We start from the raw sequence: 27,564 nt of genomic DNA, 5'->3' as shown, positions 1-27,564 counted from the left end.
TAGATTTTACACAATTACAAATAAAACTGGGTTCAGAAAGAGACTTGAAAGATCAGATATAATGTATGTAAGTCACTGAAGTAGAACAATTCCCAGCATTAAACCCAGACATGCAATTTATTTTTATTTATTTATTTATTATTTATTTATTTATTTTTGTTGGTTGTGGGCCTTGAACACTGGGCTTGGGTGTTAACCCTGTGCTCTTCAGCTCAAGGTGAGCACTCCACTGCTTGAGCCACAGTGCCACTTCCAGTTTTCTAGTGCTTAACTGAAGATAAGAGTCTCATGGACTTTTTTGCCTGGGCTGGCTTTGAATGGTGATCCTCTGATCTCAGCCTCCTCATTAGCTAGGATTATAGGCATGAGCCACTGGTACCTGGCTTCAGACATGCAAATTTGATGGTAGTGAACTATAAATTAGCTGATGTGAGATTGTTTTCTGCTAGTAGCTTCTCCTTTCTCAACACATTTCTTTATATTTGCTGTTAAATTTTAGCTTCATAAAATAGCATTTACTTACATCATTTGCTCTGATGTATCACACAGTGAAAATGAAAACTTCATGAAGATGATGTGAAAACTCTAAAAGGTACTATGAAATTCCTGAAGAGAATGGTGATTGTTTCAACTTGGCATGCTCCAGATCTATTACATTTGGATCTAATTTCCTTCATGACCGTGGTTATGTGAACTCTTGGAATTCCTTGTATAAGTTATGGTTAGGGTTTTGTCTGCTTTACGGATTCAAAAGCAGACAGAGCCCTACATGCTGAGTTGAAGAATGTGCATAGGCTTACTTGTGGAAATTTCTAGGCCAACTGGTAAAATCAGCCATTGATTGAAGGGTCACCACAGGAAATAAATACTAAGCATCAGCTGGAATTATTTTTCAAAGCAAGATTTTCATGGCGTAAAGTAAATTTGCTAAGACAGTGGTGATAGAGATCTCTGGAATTTAGATCTCTGGAAAGGAAATTTAGCTGTATAGGTTTATTGATAAATTTAAATTCTTTTCAAGCAAGAAAACATAGAGACCAAAGGAGGTAAAAAAGGAGACAGGGTGTATGTGAGGGGAGTGTATGTCTTCTCACTTTTATTACCACTTAAGAAGCTATAGAATACTAGAGGAGAAAGGTCGTTGAGAACCTTGCCCCCAAAGCTTTGAATTTGTCATCCTCAGACTTATTTAAATAAACTAACGGAGTGGGGAAGAAAAGAGTGTTTTAGAAGTTTGGTAAGAAATTATACAGCACAAGAAAGCAAATGTCCCATCAGTCAAAGTTTCTTATATCATAGTGTTAAAATTAAATTCTGTTCACTATTAGGAAAAAGGTTCTTTTCTAATCCCATAGTACCTATGCCCAGGTTACTCCTTGTAAAAGATTACAGCTAGCTTGTAGTATTTGTCATACCAAGGGGCTTAGAAATTCTAGGACTATAGCTATAGAATACACATAATTTTTCAAGTAGATACAAACTGCCAGACCTGGCATCAGATCAAAGTTCGTATTGCCAAAATAAATGGTGTTTGTCATCATATGATAGCACCTTAGCTGGGAGTGCATGGAATTACCTGTCAGCTATAACAAAGTATTGCCCAGACGGTTATGAGTATCCCACACCTTCATAAACATGGCTGTATTTCAACAACCCCAAGTCCAGACACTTTGCCAGAACAATTTTCCTTCATATTCCAACTTTGACTACTCATAGTACTTTATCAACTGAAGACTCCTATAGTCTCACTGTGACATCAACCTTGATGCTCTGCTTGAATGCTTAAATCTATCAATGACTGCAGTGCACAAATGCAAATTCATTGTTTAGTGTCAATGATCAAGGCAGTACTGGGCATCAACCAAAACCAGGAAAGCTAATTGAAACAATAACTTAACTCTAGATACTCTAGATAGACATCATTACTTGGTGCAGAAAATATTCCATAAACTCAAGATAACTGTAACTTGTTAAATAAACTTCCCTTTATTAAGAGATGAAAGTATTTATTGGTATCCCAAAGCCACTAACATGATGAGAATTATGAAGAAGAGGAGAGATACTAAGTTCTTAGTGATTGTGGTTAAACTTATTGTGAAAAGTTATACATGTGATTTTATAAAATTCTATCACCTTCCCAGAAAAATCTGCTGATGGTAAACTCAATGTCTGCATGAGTGCGTAGTATATTATGGGTCTACAAATTAATTACTAAATGCAAGAGTTAATATGTTAAAACACAAAAGAAAAGTAAAGTTGAGTATCAGAACTAATGATATAGGCCACACGACATGTTCTTCTGAGGGTGAGGAATCCTTCCCAGTCTTCTATTATGTCCCACAGCACATGCTGATGAATTTCAGGGAAACATTACTTTCTTGCTAAAATATAGATGTCCCTGTTGCCTGTCAAGATTCCCAATGCACATCCTGACAGCTGGAAAAACCTGATTTTCACAGTGTCATCTTGAGCACCATATACAACTTCAGCATCTCTAGAATCACATTTCAACAAAAATTGACAAAATCCCTCTCATTGCTATGCTGAACAACTTGACCCCTAATGATAACCTCAGATGAGGGTTTAGTCTGGTACGGAAAACAAAACAAACTATTGAACTATGTGATATAATGAATTTTCCCCCCACATAGGAATAATTTGGGGCTGCCTCTTCTTTTTTCCAAAAAAGAATAGACTCCCCCTGGTAGAACCAAAATAAATACAAGCTAAAATACCTGAAAATTTTTAAATTAGTAGGCCCATTCTCCAACTGTCACAGTCAACTATTATAGGTAAAGTTAGATGGATACTCCAAGAAGAGCTATAAGTAGTAGCTGAATTCAGAGCAGAAGTTCCTAATCATGTTGTCTTGAAAAAAATGGTGATCAAAGTGACTTACAAATACAAAAAAATAAAACCTAAATCAGTGGAATATATTAGAGGATAGAATACTAACCCTAGGAGCCCCAGGCTTTGAACATCAACATTAGAAAAGTTTTGATGACTTGTGAGCAATAAGCAGGCACTGAAATTTCTTACCAGTGCTATCAGAGAGTCAGGCCTGTGAATCAACAAAATAAAGGGTCAGAGACTCCAGAAAGGGGAAAAAGAAATAGAATTAGTTAAGAGATAGTAGTACAAATGAGTTCAAGTCCAAGAACAATCCAACATGCAATAGCAAAAGGTAAATATGGGGAAAGTCCACATGTGCCAGAGTTTAGACTAACTTTCAGTAGAAAAGAATTAATGATGGAGATATTGAACTGATTATGTAGGAGTGAGGGTATTTGAGTAAACTTCTACTAATATAGGTAATCTAATTATCAACATTAAGCTATAAGGCTATAAATAATTTTGCAAGGAAGGATGGATTCTTTTAACTTTTCACTATCATGTAGTTAAAAGATATTAGGATCATAATTAATAAACATCAAAGTCCATTGTAAAAAGTAAGATTAGTTTACTCTTCATTCAGAAACAAAACATCAATCAATATTTATTCTTCAAGCAAGAATATGTTATATCATCCCATGTGACTTTGAATAATGTATGTGACTTTGAAAGCGGGTCATGGATTCCAAAGGCTTTATTCAGCCATAGTTGAAGGTCACAGAATGCCTTCTTAAATTATAGTAAAGTTTGTGTACTCAAAACCTTCTTGATGGAGAGCCCTGGGAACTTTGCATTTTCCTGGGAAAAAATATGTTTTATCTCTTCTGCAGGAGGAAAAAAAAGTCAAGCCAGTTATTATTCAGCCCCACTGCCAAAGGAAGATTATCCATGCTCCAAATTCCCAGCCCTTGAAAACATTTTTTTTCCTTCATCTAAATGGTGTAGTTTCATCGTATTCAGAGTCTCTAGTGCTTGATAAAAATGACTGTTAGGCCACTGACTAGACATCAAGAACACCTTCTTTCAATAAAAAATAATTTTATATAAGAGCCTTGGAAGTGATTCCTAATATAAACACACAGAGAATTGTCTTGTGAAATCTAAAGCCTGAACATAATTATTCAGGATATGGGGAAAAGAAATGACTACTTCTTGAGTTACTAATGCAGACTCTCGAGTATGCTCAATGATTTATATATGTGATCACACTTAACGCTTGAGCCAAGCCATTGAGCTATGACTATTCATGAGGGAATGGAAAAACAGACTATGGTGCTAATGACACAAAACTTTGAAATTATGTCAGTTGAATTTCATTTCATAAACCCTTATTTAAGAGCATAGTTTAGAAGTCAATGTTGATTCAATATATGCTCATCTATCTACAGTTAGGTGAAATTGAGAAGTATGAAGCAGGATCCATTCTCCACTGAAAGATATTGCTTGCTACTCTATAATTCAGAGTATTCTCATTGTTTTCACAGTTCCCATACAGTCTAAGCCACTAGCTCTTGCCTATAACACAAAAATGTCTTTTACTTTTAAATTTGTTACTGTATTGATTGTGAAAAGGTATTCTACAGTGTATTTCCATATATGCAAATAATGTACTTTGATAAAATTCACTACCTCTGTAACTTTCTTATGCCCCTTCTTAAATTCTAACAGGTTTCATTACTTTATTTTCATACATGCTAATAAGGTACAAAAGATTCTTAAGTGGTACTTTAATTTTTACTATGATACTGTATTTTCAATAGCCTAAGGAAAATAAGGACAATGTTTGGAAAATGTGGATGAGATTATATTATGTCCTGCTCAAAATCTTTCATAAGTATTCTGGTATATTTAGAATGACTACATTCTTATCTTAATTTTATTGTTTTAACTAATTTTACCATGGGACACCCACTCTGGTCCTACCAAAGTCAAACCAGGAAAAGTTTATGCTTGACTCAGTCTATTTTTCCTTTCTAGAATATGTTCTAGAATATGTTCCTTTCTAGAATACTACTGAAAAAACATACTGGGTTCTATGTCTCTCACCATTGCTTGAGTTACTTTCAAAGCTCTTGTCAGGAACAAAGCAAGTCCTAAAAATGTTCCCTGACTAAGCAAATGATGGTTGAAGGAATAAAACAGAAATAAACTTCATTATATATTTTCTAATTTGATTTGACAAGACACATGACCTGAAAAGCAGATGTCTTCTACCACGTGACCATTCATCAGCCAGCTGATCCCGCTTCAGAGATTTCAGCAAACCCAGAATTTTCCTTTTGAAAAAAAATATTTTAGCAGTTTTATATTCTGTATCTGATTATATCTATTTACTCATCTGAAGGTACTTTGCAATAATTATAGAATAATTAAGTTCACAATTAAAATCATACATTAGGTGAGTAAAATGTGTATGTATGATTGTATCGAACAGTTATTATCATAATCAACACAATATCTGCAGTGTAACAATATATTGGCTCATATATTTGGTGTTTTATACATATATATGGCATATATGGTGTGTGTGTGAGTGTGTGTGTTTCACACTCTGCATTGTTTTTTATTGGGTTTTTTTTTTTGTTTTTTTTTGTTTTTTTTTGTTTTTTTTATCCAGAAAGAAACCATGTTCTGAAAGACTGTTACAGTGGCAATGGAGAAGAGAGGAAATACCAGGAAATTTTGACTGTCACTTTAGTGACTGAACCAGACCTTACCTCTGCATTTGTGGTTACATTTCTAATCCTCAATTACTATAATTATTTAGTTTTGATTAGTTCCAAACCAGAATTTTCTCATCATAAGTCTGCCTAATAAAAATAGCTTTCAGCCTAATTGTTTATAATCAATTAAATATAATATTTGTTTTTATAAGACAGAACAAACAATGCATAATCTGAATTTGTATCAAGGCCATCCTTTTTAAAAGCATTGTGGTGCTCATTAGAAGATCAGATTGGATTTTTCACTGAAGTTTTTTTTTCTTGTTTGCTTATATAAAGTTTGAGTTTGCTCCAAGAAAATTTTGTTATAAAATAGTTTGCTCTTTTTGAAGTATGACGATCACCACACACCAAACTAATCTACTGATTTTGTTAAAAATGGTATAGATTTTATTTTTTTATTTTCTTCTTTTTTATTTTCCTTTTTTATTGTCAAAGTGATGTACAGAGGCATTATAGTAAGATAATAAGTCCATTTCTTGTCAAACTTGTTACCCCTCCCTCAAGAAACTATAGAGCAGAACTTGAAAACTGTATGGAAATTCAATGAGAGGAAGGGCCTATAATTGCATAAATAAGTTCAGTTTATTTTGTCTTAAAGGAAAATGAAAAAAAGCATCATAATAAGTTATAGTCATTGGAAATAAATGTCAAATCAGCTTAACACTTGGCTTGGATTCTTTCTGAAGTTCAAACAAGTTAATGTGCTCTAATTTAAAAGGGTAAAGGACAAAGAAGATTCTCATGGAAAATTGTCTCAAGTTGGAATAATATGAAACATAAAACCCCAAGAGTTACAATATGTTAGGCACAAACATGAAAAACTAAATTAAAGTTTCATTTAGGACTGTAAAAGGAGAGTTGGTAATGGCATTGATAATGCTTATATTGGATAAGCTGGATAAATAGCTAAAAATAATGAAGAAATTTTTATTCTAATTGAATCCCCCCAACAAGGTTATTCATTGGTCTAGAGAATAATTATAGTTTCATCCTATAATTTACATTCCATAAAAGCCAGAGGCTGCTTTGAAAATTTATATGACTGTTAACCAATGTGAAGTTTAAAAAGTTATTGCAGTGAAATGGCAATTTTTCTCCTTCTAGCTACATGCCATACATATCAATGACATCCAGATTTCTTAAATTCAGCCTATCTACCCAGAGCTCTATGGTACAGAGTCCTAGCAGTGGCACATTTGAAATAAAGGCAAAAAAGGACTGAATATATTATTCCTAAATGGAAAGAATACTGAAACCCATAGACCCATTTTTAAATAAAAAGATTGAAGAAATGCAGAATCAGAGTTAATTGTAATCCTTTAAGACACATCAAAGATTCTAACACATACTTAGCCCTTTAATAGTTTCACAAACTTATTGCCCAAATATGATATAAACCCTTTTAATAGTAAAAAAGAAGACTTGGAATTCACTCATGTGTGGTAAAAAGAGAATCTAGAAATAGATTAAATATTGTCTGGTGTTTTTATTATTGCTTTTTATTTTCTCTGTACATATTTTTATTGTAAAAATACTGTACAGAGCAGTTATAGTTGCATGATTAAGATGAGTATATTCCTATTGAGCATTGTTACCTCCTCCTTTGATTTTTCCCTATCATCATTTCTTTTTAATCAACTGATAAGACAAACTTAAAGAGAATACCCTCTCCCTCAATCCTGCGGCTCTACCCTTTCTCTCATCTGTCTTTCCTCCTCTTTTCTCTCCTTTCCTTTTCCTCATCCCTTCTTTCAATTCTGAGTAGTATTTGACATTCACTTTTCACAACATGCTGTGATTTTAAATTTAATACATTTATGTCACTTAAGTGGTCTCATTGGTTACACTTGCCCATGAATAAGGCTTCCTTAATAAATGTTTGTTAAAATTTTCTTTCCATTAATGTTGAGTTTAAAAGTTCAGTTCAGAATATCATCAACTAATATTCGCTGGGTGCCCTCAAGTTTAGGGGAACCCAAGAGCATTGATGTAGCACCTAACTTCCACATTCTTTCTAGTCAAATTATTTTTTTTTCTACTTCAGTTATTCTAGTTGATGTTACTGTTCACAATAATTAAGGAGAAAACTCCCTTGGCATATTTCATGATGAATTTCAAAGTAAAGTAGAAATGTTAAAGGAAGCTGATGAACACTTGGATTGTAAACAAAAAGAAAGTGACCTGGGTACCAGTGGTCTAAGCCTGTAATCTTAGCTCCTCAGGAGGCTGAGATCTCATGATCATGGTTCAAAGTCAACCCAGGCAGGAAGCTCCATGAGACTCTTTTTTTTCCCCATGAGACTCTTATCTCCAAATAAAACTACCAGAAAATCAGAAGTGGTGCTGTGGCTCAAGTGGTAGAGCTCTCACCTTGATCTGAAAAGGTGAAGGACAGTGACCAGGCCCAGAGTTCAAGCCCCATGACCAAAACAAACAAAAACAAAACAAAACCAAAAAAAAAAAAAAAAGGTGATACTGATTCGACGTTATTGTACTTAGGTCATTAGGAATTCTGTATTTTTGCTTCTCTGAGGACAAACTTATCTGAGGGACAACCTGTGAGCAACGGCTCTTCCACAAATACTTAAAGGAGAAGTCATAAACATTGAATACTTTTGCTAAAAAAAAAAAAAAAGAATACCACTCCAATATGAAATAACAGACATTTGTAAAAGAGGAAGTGATAAGAGTTTATACAAGTCATCTTCAAAGAATTTGAATTATTTATCTCTCTAGAAGAATGACACAAATATTTCTTATGTTACAATGAGGTATATGAAACTATCATTACACTTATTATGAAATGTTAATTGAAACTTCAATGTGTGTTTACCCTGCAATAGCTATGAAAATAAGGATTTGTTGTACTGAAAATGCTTTTCTTTTCTTACTGTGGGAACTTGGGATCTGAATACTAGATAAAACATTCATTTGCTTTCAATTTTGTGTTATCTGAGTACTGGCACTTGGTCATCCTTTATACTGATGCTCTGCCTGCCGCAAGTGTCATATCAGGAATTCTGTTTATTACATGGGTAAACCTGAAATATTATTTAACCTCTCTCAGCCTTTCTTTGCAAAGAAGATATTAAAGACACTCATTCTGCAATCACTGTGCAACTTTAAATAGCTCATTTGAACTGCTTATTTAAAATCTATTACAATTAAGTATTCATAATATTCTTATTTGATTAGGCGTTTTCATTTTAAAGAGATGCTCAGAAATATTAGCAGCTATGCTTTAAGAATTCACCCAAACAGAGCAACAATACACCATTATTTAAAAATAATAATCTCTAACTAATTTTAAAAAGCCATTTCATAACCTTTCAGTGCTATAAGACAGGGCCAACTTCAAGAAAACAGGAAAAGAATATATAAATGACTCAGTCATGTAAAAACTTTTGAAGAATCTTACTTTATTCTAATAGTTAAATAATTAATTAGAGAATCTGTTCAACACAAAACTGAAAGCAGATGTTTTCCTTTTAGCTGCTACTTGACTCTGTATTTCTTGGGTCATAAACTGATTATTTTAATAAATTACAATCAAATATGAAAAAATACATCCGAGATATTTTTTCATTGTTTGGAGATTTCTTCTTGTGATGTTTTTAATGTATTATAAGTCATATTAATGAGATCTTCTTGAACATAGGATGACTTTTTAACTACTACTACTTCAAAAGAGTTTATTTAGTGCTCAAGGTTTATCAGCATGTCTGAGAGACACACAGACACATGAGTAATAAATATTAGAATATTAAAGTTGTTTAATAAAACAGAAAACCAAGATAATATATTCTGTAACATTTCCTTCATCCAATTTAATGAATATCTTCTCCAATTCACTCTACAACCTAAAAGGGATTGAATAATCCTGTCCCTAAAATAGATTTTATCCTTGTCTCTAACAGTATATTTTTTTCTGCTGCTAATATACATTCATTATATAGCCAAGGATGTAAAATTCTGACAAGCTTAGAACTTATTTTGAAATGTTAGAAAACTTCCTCAAAAAGACACAGGGAGCACTTATTCAATAAGATTACCAATGAAAATTGCCCCCATCTTAAAAGCACACATCTTACTTACATAACAGAAGCATACAGAACGGCTAACAAGCAGGATCCCAGGAGAAACACTTCTAGACACATTATAGTAAAAATGATAGATCTGAAGAATAAAGAAACAATCTTACATACAGCAAAACAAAGAAGGAACTGTACTATAATGTGAAAAAAATCAGAATCACTGCATATCTCTCCACACAGACACTGAATGCAAGGAAAGCCTGGGAAAGTACCATCCAAGCCCTGAGAACCAAGAACTGCCAGCCCTGACTGATATCCCAGCAATGCTAGCATTCATATTTGACAGAGAAATTAAAATTTTTAATTGTAAAGAAAAACTAAATGAACTTATTAACGGTAAGCCAGAACTTCAAAGAATATTAAGAGGGGGAAATTCAACTTGAAGAAAACAATCAAGATCAGGGATCCACATCAGACCGATATCACTAGAAGTCCAACTTAGTAAGCACTGGAAGAAAGGAAAGAATAACTTAGGAAAGCAGGAAAATGACAGTAATCACAATGCATCTCTCTATAATAACCATAAATATTAACGGGTTCAATTCACCAATCCAAAGAAAAAGAACTGCAGTTGGATCAGAAAACAAGATCCACCCTTCTGTTGCCTTCAAGAGACCCACCCCACAGCCAAACTTAAAAACAAACTCCAAGTAACGGGATCCAGAAAGATCTACCATGGAAATGCTCCCAGCAAGAAGCAGGAGTTGTTATCCTGATATCTGACCAAGTAAACTTTTCATTAAAATCAATACAAAAAGACAAAGATGGACACTGCATATTAATACAGAGAACAATCCAAAAAGGATATCAGCATTATCAACTTATACTCCCCAAACATTGGTGCACACAAACATGTGAAGCAAGTACTCTCAAACTTACAAATAACATAGATCCAAATACAATAATACTAGGAGACTTTAATACCTCATTCTCACCAAAGGATAGGTCTACCAACCAGAGGATTGTCAAAGAGACCACCGAATTAAGTGATGCCCTATTTCAAGCAGAATTAATAGAGATCTACTGAGTTTTCCACCTTAAAATGTCCCAGTACACATTCTTCTCGCAGCTCATGGAGCTTTGTCCAACATAGACAATATCACAGTTCATGTAAATTTAAGCAAATACAAGGGGATTGACATAATCCCTTGTATTCTATCCGACCACAGAAGAATCAAGATAGTTCTCAATAAGAAAGCATACCATAGAAATTACTCAAATAAAAGGAAATTGAACAGCACACTCCTGAGCAACACCTGGGTAACAGAAAAAAGTAAAGAAGAAATTAAAAAGTTCTTACAATTCAATGAAAATGAACACACATCACAAAGAAATCTGTGGGACATGGCAAAAACAGTACACACATCAAGAAAACAGAGACAGACCAAATGAATAATCTCACATTGCAACTAAAACTGCTAGAAAAACATGAAAAAATTGAACCTAAAAGTTACTAGACAGAGTGAGATAACCAAAATAAGAGCTGAAATTAACAAGATAGAGACTAAGAAAACTATAAACATAATTAATAAAACAAAAAGCTGTTTTTTTAAAAAAATCAATAAAATTGATGGACCTTTGCCAAGATTAGCTAAAGAAAGAAGAGAGGAAACCCAAATCAATAAGATTAGGAATGCCATGGGAAAAAATACAACAAATACCCAAGACATCCAAACAATTATAAAGAATTACTTCCAGAATCTATACTCACTAAGGAAAGAAAACCTAGCAGAATGCATGAATTTGTAGAGAAATACAAATTGCTCAAACTGAACCATAAGAAATAAATCAATTAAATATGTCAATAATGTACAATGAGATAGAGGATGCAATCAGAAGGCTTCCAACAAGGAAAAGCCCAGGACCAGATGGATTCACTATGGAATTCTATAAAACCTTTAAGGAGGAACTAATAATCATACTCCTCTTCCGAGAAACAGAAACAGAGGGAGCTACCCAAACTCATTCTATGAAGCCAATATCACATTTATCCTCAAACCAGGCAAAAACCCAACAAAAAAGAGAACTACAGAACAATCTCCTTGATGAACACAGATGCAAAGATCTTTAATAAAATTCTAGCCAACAGACTCCAGAAACTTATCCAAAAAATCATACATTATGACCGAGTAGGCTTTAGTCCAGAGATTCAGGGATGGTTTAACATATGTAAATCAATAAATGTTATCCATCACATCAACAGAACCAAGGTTAAGAATCACATGATTACCTCCATTGACACAGAAAAGGCTTTTGATAAGATACAATATTCATTCATGTTAAAAGCTCTGGAGAAAATAAGAGTAAAAGGAACATTCCTTTAAGGAAAAATAAAATAATAAAAGCCAGCCAGGTGCCGGTGGCTCACACCTGTAATCCTAGCTACTCAGGAGGCTGAGATCACAGCTCAAAACTAGCCTGGGGAGGAAACTCCATGGGACTCTTATCTCCAATAAACTAATAGAAAACTGGAAGTGGTGCTGTGGCTCAAGTGGTTGAGCACTTGCCTTGAGCTGAAGACTTCAGGGACAGTGCCCAGGACAAGAGTTCAAGCCCCATGACAAAAAAAAAAAAAGCCATATACGACAGACCAATAGCCAATATCATACTTAAGGGGGGGAAAAAAAACTACAACCAATTCTCCTAAAATCAGGAACAAGGTAAGGATGCCCACTCTCACCACTCCTCTTCAATATAGTTCTGGAATCCTTAGCCAGACCAATAAGATAAGAAAAAGACATTAAAGGGATCCATGTAGTAAGCAAGAAGTTAAACTATGTCTTTTTGCAGATGACATACTATGTCATGATCCTCAAAACTCCACCCCCAAACTCTTAGAACTTATAAACCACTTTGGCAAAGTAATAGGATACAAAATTAACCCACAAAAATCAGTTGCCTTTCTGTAAACCAACAACGTACAAACAGAAAAGAAAATCAAGAGAACAACCCCATTCACAATAACCTCAAAAAATAAAATATTTAGTACTTTACCTAAGCAAAGAGGTAAAGGAACTATTTAATGGAAACTATAAAACTTAAAGAAAGAAATTATAGAGGACACCAGGAAATGGAAAGAACTTCCATGTTCTCAGATAGGCAAACTTAATATAGTGAAAATGGCCATACTGCCAAAATTGATATACAAATTCAATGCAGTTCCCATTAAAATCTCAATAACACTCATTACTGAAATACAGAAAACAGTCCAAAAATTCATATGGAACAACAAAAGACTTAGAATGCCAAAATGATTCTAGGCAAAAAATAAAAATTAAAAAAACAACAGGGGAGGGATCTCAATGCCAGACTTCAAACTCTTCTGTAGAGCAATAACAATAAAGACAGCTTGGTACTGGCACAAAAATAGAACTGAAGACCAATGGAATAGATTAGAAGATCCAGAAATAAAATCACACACTTACATTCAGCTGATATTTGACAAAGGAGCCAAAGACCATACAGTAGAAAAAGCAGATCCTCTTCAACTACTGGTTCTGGGAAAACTGGACGGCCACATGCAGAAAACTAAAAGTGGACCACAGCTTGTCACCATGCACTAACATCAACTCAAAATGGATTAAAGACCTTAACATCAAATCGGAAACTCTGAACCTACTGCAGGATAGAGTGTGAGAGACATTTGAACTTACAGGAACAGGCAGGAACTTTCTGAACATAGTTCCAGGGTCACAACAAATTGAAGAGAGACTTGGCAAATGGGGATACCTTAAAATAAAAATGTTTCTGCAGAGCTAAAGACATAGCAACCAAACTAGAAAGACAGCCAACCAATTGGAGAAAATATTTACCAGTAATATATCAATCAAAGGTCTAAAGAATCTAATCCCTCCCAAACTTAACAAACCCATTACTAAATAGACAAGGGAGCTAAAGAGAGACTTCTCAGAAGAAGAGATAAAATGGCAAAGAAACACATGAGGAAATGTTCACCATCCTTTTTGGTAAATGAAATGCAAATAAAAACAACCCTGAGATACCACCTTACCCCAGTCAGAATGACCCACATCCTAAATTCAGCCAACGACAAATGCTGGAGGGGATGCAGAGAAAGAACAACCTTATTGCACTGCTGGTGGCAATGTACACTAATACAACCACTTTGGAAAACAATCTGGAGGGTCCTAAGAAATCTAAATATAGACATCCCCTATGATCCAGCCATACCATTCCTAGGCATCTATCCTGAACAACAGGAACCAGGATAAAAGGACACATGCACCTCCATGTTCATTGCAGAACTGTTTACAATAGCCAAGATATGGAAACAACCCAGATACCCTACTACAGATGAATGGATCCAAAAATTGAGGTACCTATACACAATGGAATATTATGCAGCCATTAGAAAAGACAAAATAATGGCATTCACAGGGAAATATATGGAACTAGAAAAAATCATGTTGAGTGAGGTAAGCCAGGAGCAAAGAAACGAAGGGCACATGGTCTCCCTGATAAGTCGATGTTAAATCCAAAGTGTAAGGAGATAAGACAAAGTAAACAAGACTCAAGAAAGAAAGGACCTCCACTAATCTGGTTGTATCATTCCTAGATGACCCCATGCTGCTAACCACATATATGGCATATATGTGCACATTAGAGGGAAACTAGGAGGAGGACACAGAAACAGAGGGAAATGGGAAAACATACAATAGTGGGACCCATCAAATGCACTTGACATTGATGAAACTAAGCAACTCAATGGCAGCGATGGGAGGGAGGGAATGAGCGAGAAAGAGGGAATAGCTGGCATTAAACAAAAGAAAAGAAATGTACATATCACTCAGTGTGGAAGAAATAACTATATTGTCGAAGCTCATAGATTTCATAACCTTTATAGAACACGAGAAAGACAATTTGCCCCATGAAGGTAAGAATGTGTTTGTGACTTTAACTAAATATCACTATCTCACAATACTGTGAAATTTGTGAAATTTATATGATCACTTAATCACAATAAAACTTGCTATACAAAAAGGAGCAGGGAATTTATTTTGCATTTTATTTTCTTTAGGCCTACAAGTGATATTGTCTAAGCAATATCTATATTGACTGATATTTAAGACATATGTGATTGGTCCATTTATATTTTGTAAGTCAAATTTTCTATTGATAGTGTTCTCCAAGTATGTGAAGAGAGTTATTCAAATCAAATTTGTATTAAAATTATTTATGTGAGATCAAGTCATAAGTTTTTTTACCATGTAGACTTGTTGATCAATAAGAATCATCTAACAAGTAATTTAGAGCTACAACTATTAAGAGCTAATGTCCCACTTATTTTTAAGTGTATATATAAAATTGTTTTTCTAGAAGATTTTATACAAATTCGGAAACTACTGCCTGTGAGTGTGAAATTGTCCTTTGTATATTTAAATCGAAGCAATTCCAAAATATTATGACAACTGACAGGTTAGATGCTAAAATTAAATAATCACTAAGTTTTATTCAAGTAATTTTATTTTGTCAGGCTCTCAGAAAAAAATGTGACAAGCTCTACAATGGATATATAATACAATAATTATGATTCAGAGAGAATTATCTCTGCTTGGCAAGTGGAGGAAATAACTTTAGATGAAGCATTCTAAGAAGGTCTTAAATTGAGCCAGATTTTTTTGAGAAAAATGTAGGATGTTCAGTTCAGAATGTTCTAGCGTAGAAAAAGTGCAACTTTTATTCTCTGTGTATCAATTGTAGATGCTAAGTAGAAACATTCTTGTTAGGGATTTCAGTAACCTTTTTCTTCCTACTATTTTCCCTAGAATGTTATGAATAAAAATGTAAACAATAGAACAAGGATACTCAAAGATCTTCATTTTTATCTGTAACATTTGACTTCCTGTAGCAATAATCCATTAATCAGTTTTTTCTTGAATTACTGTCAAAATCATAAATCTGAAAAAGTATACCTCAATGAGAAAATTTGTCACAATATAATATTTATTTCTTTATTTCTGGAATTATTTATGAACTTTGATATACATTTTTGTCTTTTCTTTTTTAGTACAGGTGATTGAACCCACAATTTATACTGGCTAGGCAAGAGCTTTGTCACTGAGTTAAATCCCAGCCTATAATTTTCATATTATTAAACACATAAAATTAAACATTTGTCCACCCTCTAAGAGAGAATAATTAGTAGAAATTTGAGTGCAAGATTAATGAAATGGAAACCACCCCAGACCCCCTCAGTAGAAGAATGATCAAGAAAATGTTTTATATATATATATATATATATGTATATATATATATATACACACACACACATACATATGTGTGTGTGGAAAAACTTGAAAAAAATTACATTAAGTGAAGTAAGCCAGACCCAAAGAAACAGAGGAAACATAGGTCCCATGGTTTCCCTTATCTGCAATAACTAGTGTATGTCTAGGATAAGCAGAAGAGGTAAAAAGCTATGTACATATGACCATACAACCTGATGCTAAGCAAAATGAACTCCAAGATAGGGGCACAAAAGATTTTATCTTTCTTGTTGTTCTTTTTAATGTACTTATAATGTACTGTGATTTTTTTTGTTTCTTTTGTATGTTCTTCCCCCATAGTATAATCCCTGTTGTCACTGTATTTGATTCTGGTGTCCTGCATCTTGTATGTATATTTTTCTAATTTGGGGAGGGGAAGGGAAATAACAAAATGTGGAAATAAGAATATAGGATGACCCATTGTAATAATGAGATGTTCAAGACACTATGTTGAAAACAAACTTTACAACTTTGGTGGGGGGAGGAGTTAGGGAGGTGTGGAGCAAAGTGATGGTAGGGGAAAAACAAAGGAGTGGGTAACAATACTGGATAGGAAATGGACTCATTACCTGGCTTGTATAACTGAAACCCCTCTGTACAGTATCTTTGCAATAAAAAATATATATTAAAAAAAAGAAAAGTAGAATCAGGGAGATAATCCCAATCCCAGTATGAGGTGCTGCTTTTCTGAACAAATAATTTTTGGAAGAAATAGATTGCAGTGAAAGTCACAGTTGGTCTAAACAATAAATGCAGCATCTTTAGTGTGGATGTTCCTAGACAAATTTAGTGGAGAAAGTTATTAATGTCTAAATGAAGATAATAATACAAAATGATAATTAATCATGTGTGACATCTGATTCTTTAGAAGAGCTAACATAAATGTATGAAGTAGAGCCACTATGTAGAAGGCTTAAAGTCATGATCTCAGATGGTCAATCTACCTTTTAAAATATAATGTAACAATAGTGTTGGCATTAATTATCTATGAGATAAATGAAAGCATCCAAAGAAGCAGGCATATAAGAAGGCTTGTGTAATATAATATTTATCTCCCTTGACAACAAGTTCTCTAAAACATTAATACATATCTTCCTACAGCACGTCATTGCACAATTGTACTTTTGCCTTTCACCTTATTTTTTTCCTTCCTCATTTTAAAAATGAAATGAACCCAAGAGAAAGATTGTTTATTTAGTCAATGTATAGGTAACTGATTGAAAGGGCAAATTTAGTTTGACACTATTTAGCACAAGATCAAATACTAGATTGAACAATAAGGAAAGCACTATTACCCTCATGTTCAAAAGTATGACCATAAAGACAGAAGATAATGCATCAGGGGTTACAGAGATTGCACAAGGACTAAAAAAACAACACATTAGGATACTATTACTGGATTCATGAAATAGATTCTTCTTTTTTAATGTCATATTGACCCAAAGACAATGAAATATTTTATCTGCAAAAGAATATTCAAGTTTACATTTGTAGGATTCTTTTTTTGGGGGGGGGAGGGTCCGGTTGTAGGGACTGAACTTTGGGACTGGGCGCTGTCCCTCAGCTCTTCAGCTCAAGGCTAGCAACTCTACCACTTGAGCCACAGCGCCACTTCCGGCTTTTTTCTTTTTGCTTATGTGGTGCTGAGGAATCGAACCCAGGGCCTCAGGCATGCAAGGCAAGTGCTCTACCACTGAGCCACCTTCCCAGCCCCAACATTTGTAGGATTCTTGTTGGTACACTTTACCGGAAGATGGACTACAGACACTTTCTCCTACCCGGATATCATCAGACCATTCTTGTGTCCTACATTTCTACTTCTTGAGCAAAATTTGTTTTTTCTATTCATATTTTAGGTTGACTCTGTTTTAGATACAGTCAACGAAAGGCTTAAATGTACAAGAATTTTATTAGTGGGATTCTTCTTGGAGAATAAATTCAGAAGAGACCCTTTTTTGGGAAAGTTCCAGTTTATATAGAGGGAAAAGGCAGAAGAGGTTGAGGAGAATTGTCTGAAAAATATTCTGCAGTCTAAGGACATCCAGGCAAAACCAAAGTCCATCAGTCAGCTAAGTTTGCTGGGAAGAGGTCTGCCTGATTCCTTTGTTGAACTTTCAGTGGCAGGAAGCTGCCTCACCCTGGGAAGGTGAGAATAGGAATTTGGAACATGGAAATACGACAATTATTTTTGTTTTAAGAGATAAGATGAATGATTTTTCAATTTATTTTAATCAACATATCTGAAGCCTAGCCATTTTAATGGTTTCTATATGCTTGATACAGTATGGATGATTAATTTTCAATTTCTAGAAACAACATGAATTGTCTTTCATAAACAAAGAGAATAACATTTGGTATCATAATCATCACCTTGTCGCTAGACAAAATGAAAAGTAGGCTTCCATTTACATCGATGTGATTTTAGATTCCATCTTTCTAATTTCTCAAATTACCTGGGTAATTCTTATTTACCCAGGCTGATTCCATATGGTATGAGGAATTTTATACTCAATGTGAATATTCACTATTGTATCAATAAGCATATACTCCAATTAAAATAAACTGGTTACTATATGCAAGAAGTAATAAGCCACAAATCAAATTGGGTACATCATTAGTGGTAACTACAACTATAATTCACCATGAATGGAAGGCAGAAGTAAGATATTCTTAGTGTTTTAAGGACATGAACAACTAGCAGAGAATATCATCACAGTGGCAATTGGAGCAATAGGGAAGAAAGATGAGAAAGCTAACATTGATTAAGATACATTATGTTGAGTTCCGGGAAGATGGCGGAGGAGAAGCTGGAATCTGAACAAGCTCTCGCATAGAAAGGAGTTTTAGAGTTCCAGTGAACAGTCCTAAGCCAGAGAATCACACCAAGTGTGTCATCACAGGACAGAGAGTTAGACAAGAGAGGGGAAGCCAAGGAAACGCAGCAGCTGCCGCTCCGGCGGCGGGGCCGCAGCGGCGGCGACCACCGCCGCGGAGACATACCTGAGACACAGAGAGTCGGGGACGAAGGAGCCAGACGCAGCGGACGAGCGGATTCTACTCAACACCAACAAGAACCGACAAGGAGCGAACATCTTCATCCTGCTGTTTGCAGACCAGAGACGACCCAGGATCCAAGACTCGGCGTGAGTACAAGCCCGACATCCTCACTCCTCAGGGAGCAGAGGAGGGAAGGCCACCCCTCCCCCCCCAGCACCGGTGATCTCCATCTTGGATACCGACAAAGTTCAGAGGAGCTGCTAGCTCCAGCTCAGGCCTTGGAATAAAATGAGTCATTTAGCAGGTCACAAGAACTTAACGGCGAAGTGACCTGCCAGACTCAGCTCCATCCAGGGAAAAGTCACCCAGCTCAGGCGCCAGCCATCGGAGTGCCTTGCTTCACTGGGTAACCAGAGCCAGAGGCTGCCCCTCCCTCTAGCAGCCACCACAATCAATTGAAAAACAGAAACCCTGAGACTGGCTCCAGGCTAGGCGCTGTGAGCTTTATCACAAAATAGCCCCAGGGAAAAGCTACTGTTTATTGAAAGGCCTCAACTCTACCCAGAACCTAGCCTCATCACCACATCCCCCTCTTTTGTGACTCTCAAAGCAGACCACCCTCCCAGAAAACTAACCTGGGAGGGGGATCTCAAAATCTTGGGTAAAGCAGAGCATTTTTCTGCCTCTTCCAACCAACCGACTTAAGAAACCAATCAAGCCACAGGACCTCAAGCTGACCAGAGACTCCAACAAGAGACTGGTTGCAGACAAAAGGGAGATACAGGATTCTTCCCACTCCTCCCCCCCCCCAAAAAAAAAAAATCAAAAGACTTTTTTTTCTTTTTTTTTTTCTTTTCTTTTTCTTTTTTTTTTCTTTTTTTCTTCTTCTTCTTCTTTTCTTTTTTTTGCTTGTTTTTTGTTTTTTGTTACCTTATATATATATATATATATATATAAATTTTTTTCCCTTCTAAAACTTTTATTAATCTTTAATTTTTGCCTCTTCTGAAAAAATAATTGTTTTCCAGTAACCTTTTTTTTTTCTCATCTTATAATTTTTATTTTAGGAATACGTGAATAAGAGTTTTCCTATCTTTTCTTGTCTTCTTTCTCTTTTTCTTTCTTTCTTAATTATCTTTTTGTTTTTTATCTAGCTCTACTGAACTTCTGATCTTTTCTTCTCCCGTTCCCATCCTTAAAGCTTTTCACAACTCCTCTAAGTCCCTCCCCTTCTCTGAACATATTCACATTCCTCTCTAAATAGACGGTCTTTTAACCTCTATAATAACATTAATTTTTACGTTTCTATTCTTTTTCTGGTCTCTCTTTATTCCCCTTTCCGTCTCTTCTTTTTCTCTCTCTCTCTACTTGCATCCTACCCAACTCATTTCCTGCACTGTGATTAGGACATAGTTAACTCTCCCTGTGCCTCCCCACACCAATCTATTCCTATCTTTTACCCACATCTCTCCCTAATCCTAATAATTTCTGGTTTTCCAAATTCTTTTCTACGGTTCGAAGTCCTTTAACATATAGTCGTTTGATGTTGAATAGATGTATCTGTTGAACTAGATTGTATCTGTAGACTATTGACTGTACAAATGCAAACTTTGGTTGATGGTTGCCTTAAGATAGTGTTCTAGCACAAAACTGGTGCAATCTTTATCTCAAATGGGCCGAGTAAGCCGGAAAAACACAAGAAAAATGGCAAATTCGGGTATCACAATTCCCAACCTTGATAATCAGGGATTAGAACAGATAAAGAATAATCCAGAGGAGAGTTCCCAAATAGCTCTACAAACACTAATAGCAAACATGATAAATGAGAAGTTTGACAATGTACAAAGGACTCTGTATGAGCGTGATAGGGAGAGAGAGGAGGCATCCCAGAAGTTTATACAGGAATATCATAAGCGTGAGGAAGCTTCTCAAAAACTGATACAGGATTTGCGTGAACAACTTGAGAATACTCAAAGAGAAAGGGAGGAATGGCGTGAGCAAGCAGAGAACACTCAAAGAGAACTGCAGGAATCCCACAGAAGGGAGGAAACTAATCAAAGAGTAATTCACGAATTAAGAGACCAGGTAGAGAATACACAAAGATCACTAAAGACATTCATGGAATCCATTAACAAAGAGCTGAAGGAAGTCAGGGAGACCACAAAGGGAATGCTGAATGGAACCCAACAGAAGGAATGGGAGTCCAAAGAAACCATAACCAATCAACTAAGTGATTTGAGAACAAACACTGAACACCAAATTAAGGAAGTAAAGAAAATCATACAAGACCTAAAACAGAGCTTCAACAAAGAACTTGAAGCCATCAAAGCTGACCAATTAGAAGGAAAAGAGATAAAAAACAAAGTAGAGAGTCTTGACAGCAGGTTAGACCATGCAGAAGATCGAATCTCAGGGATTGAAGACAGCCTAGATATTATAGAGAAAGAACATACAACCATCCAAGACAAGTCCAAGAAATATGATAGGTCTATCCAACACCTGGAAGACACCATCAGAAGGCCCAATCTAAGGATAATGGGTGTAGAGGAACACCTAGAAACAGAAGTTAATGGTCTAGGAAATTTGTTTAACAGGATCCTAGCAGAGAACTTCCCAAACATACAAAAAGATAGGCCTATTCAGATACAAGAAGCTTTTAGAACCCCAAATAGACCAGACCAGAATAGTACATCCCACCATCACATTATAATCCACACAGGATCAACCCAGACCAAGGAAAAGATCCTTAAAGCTGTCAAGGAGAAAAGGTTAATCACCTATAAAGGGAAACCAATTAGAATTACCTCAGATTTCTCAGCAGAGACAATCAAAGCAAGAAGAGCCTGGAATGACGTATGCCATGCCCTAAAAACAAACAACTATCAACCAAGAATACTGTACCCAGCTAAACTCTCCTTCATAACTGAAGGCCAAATAAAAACCTTCCATAGCAAAGAAAAATTGAAACAATACATCTCCACCAAACCAGCCCTGCAAAAGATTCTTAAAGATGTCCTACACATAGAAAACCAACAAGAACGCAACAAAGGCCAAGAAACTGCACCCAAACTGAGAATACAAGAACCTTAGGAAGAACCCAGTTTTCACAGCCCCCAAGAAGGTGGATAACATGGCAGGAACCCCCAAATACCTCTCAGTCCTATCTCTTAATGTTAACGGACTGAACTCTCCAATTAAGCGACATAGACGGTCTAGTTGGATTAAAAAACAAGACCCCTCTATCTGCTGCCTGCAGGAGTCACATCTTGCCCATAAAAACAAACATATTTTCAAAGTTAAAGGCTGGAACAAAATCTACCAAGCAAACGGCCCTCATAAACAGACGGGAGTTGCAATCCTAATATCAGATAAAATAGACTTCAAACTAAAATTCGTGAGAAGAGATAAAGAAGGTCGCTACATACTAATTAAAGGATCTCTCCTTCAGGAGGATATTACAATTCTAAATATCTATTCGCCAAACAATGGAGCACCCAAATTTATCAAAGAAACACTACTTTCCCTCAAATCCCATATAGATCCAAAGACATTAATTGTTGGGGATTTTAACACACCACTCTCCCCACTAGATAGATCAACTCGGCAAAAACTCAACAGAGAAACCGCAGATCTAAACAGCTGCATAGATCAACTAGACTTAACAGATATTTACGGAACATTTCACCCAGCAGCAACAGAATACACGTTCTTCTCAGCAGCACATGGAACGTTTTCTAAAATAGACCACATTTTAGGCCACAAAGCAAACTTGTCTAAATTCAGAAACATTGAAGTTATACCTTGCATTCTCTCTGACCACAAGGGAATAAAATTAGATCTCAACACCAAAAGCCACCAAAGAAAGTCCGGTATCACATGGAGGCTGAACAACACACTGCTGAATCATGAGTGGGTCATGGAAGAGATTAGAAAGGAAATTCAAATGTTCATGCTATTCAACAAAAATGAACACACAAATTACCAGCTCCTCTGGGACACAGCAAAGGCAGTACTCAGAGGCAAGTTTATAGCTCTGAGCTCCTACATCAACAAATTGGAGAGATCGGAAACTAACAATTTAATGACACATCTAAACCTCCTTGAAAAAGAGCAGCAAGATAAACCCCAATCCAGTAGACGGAAAGAAATAATCAAAATTAAATCAGAATTAAATGAATTAGAATCCAAAAAAACTATAGAAAGAATCAACAAAACAAAGAGTTGGTTCTTCGAAAAACTTAACAAAATTGACAGACCCTTAGCAAACCTTATCAGAAAAAGGAGAGAACACACCCAAATTAATAAACTCAGAGATGAGAATGGAAACATCACCACGGAAACAACCAAGATTCAGAAGATTATTAGGGGATACTTCTCAAAACTTTATGCTAATAAGTTTGAGAACTTGACAGAAATGGACCTTTTCCTAGCAAATATTGACATGCCAAAACTAAACCAAGATGAGTTAAACCAGCTTAACAGGCCCATATCAAGCATTGAAATAGAAACAGCAATAAGAGACCTCCCAGTAAGAAAAGTCCAGGACCAGATGGTTTTACAGCGGAATTTTACAAGGCCTTCAAAGCAGAGCTCACACCAATACTCCTCGAACTCTTCAATGAAATTGAAAGAGAAAGCTCACTACCGAACACATTCTATGAAGCCATCATAACCCTCATCCCAAAACCAGGCAGGGACTCATCAAAGAAAGAGAACTATAGACCCATTTCTTTGATGAACATTGATGCAAAACTTCTCAACAAAATTTTGGCCAATCGACTTCAACAATTCATCCAAAAAATCATACACCATGATCAAACAGGATTCATTTCAGGGATGCAAAGCTGGTTCAATATACGCAAATCAATTAATATTATTCATCACATCAACAGGAGCAAGAATAAGAACCACATGGTTATCTCAATAGATGCAGAAAAAGCATTTGACAAGATCCAACACCCCTTCATGATGAAGGTTCTGGAAAAATTAGGAATCCATGGAACATTCCTCAATACAATAAAGGCTGTATATGACAAACCTACAGCCAGCATTATACTCAATGGTGAAAAACTAAAGCCATTTCCTCTTAACTCAGGAACAAGACAAGGATGCCCACTCTCTCCACTTCTCTTCAATCTAGTATTAGAATGCCTAGCTACAGCAATAAGACAAGATGCAGACATAAAGGGGATCCAAATAGGGAAAGAAGAAATAAAACTCTCCCTCTTTGCAGATGACATGATCTTGTATTTAAAGAATCCCATAGACTCCACTCCCAAATTACTCAAGCTGATTCAAAACTTTGGCAAAGTAGCAGGTTATAAAATTAACCCCCAAAAATCAATGGCTTTTCTATATGCCAACAATGAGAAAGGCGTGGCTGAAATTAGGAAAGCAACTCCATTTGTAATAGCCCCACAAAAAATAAAATACCTAGGAATTAACTTAACCAAAGAAGTGAAGGACCTCTATGATGAAAACTTTAAAATCTTGAAAAAGGAAATCAACACAGAACTTAAAAAATAGCAAAACCTCCCATGCTCCTGGATTGGCAAGATTAACATCGTGAAAATGGCAATACTTCCCAAGGCTATCTACAAATTCAACGCGATACCTATCAAAATTCCACCCTCATTCTTCAAAGAAATAGAGGAGGCAATCCAAAAATTCATATGGAACAATAAAAGACCCCGAATAGCAAAAACGCTCCTCAACGGAAAGAACACTGCTGGAGGAATATCAATACCAAATTTCAAACTCTACTATAAAGCCATAGTAATCAAAACAGCTTGGTATTGGCATAAGAACAGACCTCAGGACCAATGGAATAGAATTGAAAACCCAGAAATGAACCTACAGACCTATAGCCATCTAATCTTCGATAAGGAAGCTAAAACAATAGAATGGAAGAAAGACAGCCTCTTCAGTAAATGGTGCTGGCAAAATTGGTTAACTACATGTAGAAAACTAAATCTAGATCCTTATATATCACCCTGCACCAGAATCAACTCCAAATGGATCAAAGACCTTGAACTCAAAGCAGACACTCTGAAAACATTACAGGATGGAATAGGAGAAACCCTAGGTCTCCTTGGCTCAGGTCGAAATTTTCTGAATAGAGACCCGGAAGCACAACAAATCAAAGAAAGGTTGGACAAATGGGATTGCATAAGATTGCAGAGCTTCTGCAGGGCAAATGACATAGCTGGCAAGATCAATAGAAAGCCCACCGATTGGGAGAAGATCTTTACTAGCCATACAACGGACAAGGGTCTCATATCTAAAATATACTTGGAACTCAAAAAATTAAACCACCCAACAACAAATCCTCAAAGAATCAACTGCCCAATAAATAAGTGGGCGAAAGACTTAAAGAGAAGCTTCTCTGAAGAAGAAACAAGGATGGCCAATAGACACATGAAGAAATGTTCAACATCCCTAGCCATAAAAGAAATGCAAATCAAAACAACATTGAGATATCACCTCACTCCAGTTAGAACAGCAAAAATCAAGAACTCTAACAACAACAGATGCTGGAGGGGATGTGGACAGAAAGGAACCTTACTTCATTGTTGGTGGGAATGTAAACTTGTTCAACCACTTTGGAAAGCAGTATGGAGGTTCCTCAGAAGACTTCACATAGATCTCCCTTATGATCCAGCAATCCCACTTTTGGGCATTTACCCAAATGTTGACAAACAAGACCACACTAAAGCTACCAGCACAACTATGTTTATTGCAGCATTATTTACCATAGCTAAGATATGGAACCAACCCAGATGCCCCTCAGTAGATGAATGGATCAAGAAAATGTGGTATATATACACAATGAAATTCTATGCCTCCATCAGAAAGAATGACATTTCCCCATTTGTTAGGAAATGGAAAGGTTTGGAAAAAATGATATTAAGTGAAGTAAGCCAGGCCCAAAGAAGCATAGGTCCCATGGTTTCCCTTATTTGCAATACCTAGTATAGGTATGAGTCAAGCGGAAAAGGTCAGATAATGTGATGTTAGGAAAATGAACCCTTAAATATGTATTTTAATGTTTTCGTTTCTTTCATGCATGTGTTTCTAACGCATTTATAAGATTATTTCTTTGTTGCTTTGTATGTCCCTCCCCCACAGTGTAACCCCCGCTTTCACTATATTTGATGTCAGTATAACATGTGGAGGAGATGGGGACAAACAAGTCGTTTAAGGATTCAGGTGGACCTGTTGCAACAATGAGAAGTACAAAATGTCATGTCAAAACCAGCTTTACAATGTCGGTGGGGGGGTGGGAGGGGGGTATAATTGGGTGTGGGGAGGGGGGTAAAATTGGGTGGGGGGAGGGGGGAGGCGGGGAAGGGAAGTGAAGGGTAAACAAAGGAGGAGGCTGCAATGCTTGGTAAGAAATGTATGCATTATCCTGCCCATGTAATTGTAGCCCCCCGTACAGTATGTTCTCAAATAAAATAAAATACAATTAAAAAAAAAAAAACAAAAAAAAGATACATTATGTTCATAAAGTTACATGCTGAAATGAAACATGAAACTCCTGTACAACTTCTCAAATATAATTATTTTTAAAAACCTAGGAGAGATTAGCAGATAAATTTGTATAAGGAGTATTTTCTGGATTTAGGAACCCAACCACTGATTTCTTAATATAACCCTTAATCATATAGTTATTTTAATTAACTTTATGTTTATGTGTTTTCAGAATAAAGAAATACCATCTACTTTTCTGGCTAGCTGTCAAGATTGAGGTAGTAAGTATATGGGGAAACAAACAAACAAAAATAACCAATCCCCCCAAAACACACACACACACACACACACACACACACACACACACACACACACACACACACACACACACACACACACACACACACACACACACATGTTCTAAATACAAAAGGTACTGCTGGAATCCTAACTCCTAACAGGAGTCTCAGATCTGAGGATTATGGTTGTAAGCCAGCCCAGACAGAAAAGTCTATGAAACACTTATCTCTAGATAAAGACTTGAACTGTAGCCTTGGCTCAAATTGTAGAACACTGGCTTTAAGTGAAAAAGCTACGGAACAGTGTCCAGGTCCTGAATACAAGCCCTAGAACCTGAAAAAATGGAGGACGGAAATTATTACAGACAATGTAATCTGTGTTTTATTAGAATACCAAATTTCAGTCATGCTTAAAGTAGATAAAATCATTATACCAATTCTCAACATTTTAAAGGGAAATGACACAAGTACTTGTTCTTTAATTTTAAAATTGTACTTTGAATTTTATGACTTATTCTCCAGAATGTTTATCTTTCTGATATTCAAAACAAAGTTGAACTTTTGCATGAGATTTCTATGGGAAATAAAGTCTAATTCTTTCCAGTGAACCTAAAAGCACATAACTAACAGAAAAATATATAAATAGAGGAAAAGTCCTATTTCCAAAAGAGTGAACACTGTCAAGTTTAAAGAAATAAGATGATGCTTTTGGGAAAAGACAACTGATTGTTCAGGAAGAAAAATAAGAGATTCCATCCTATGTTTTGTTTTTACCTTTAAGGACAAAATTTACTTATTA

Source organism: Dipodomys merriami, unplaced genomic scaffold (genome assembly GCF_024711535.1).
Source record: "Dipodomys merriami isolate MVZ:Mamm:240054 unplaced genomic scaffold, mDipMer1.0.p SCAF_21, whole genome shotgun sequence".
Lineage (NCBI taxonomy): Eukaryota > Metazoa > Chordata > Mammalia > Rodentia > Heteromyidae > Dipodomys > Dipodomys merriami.
Note: the sequence above shows the minus strand (reverse complement) of the source record.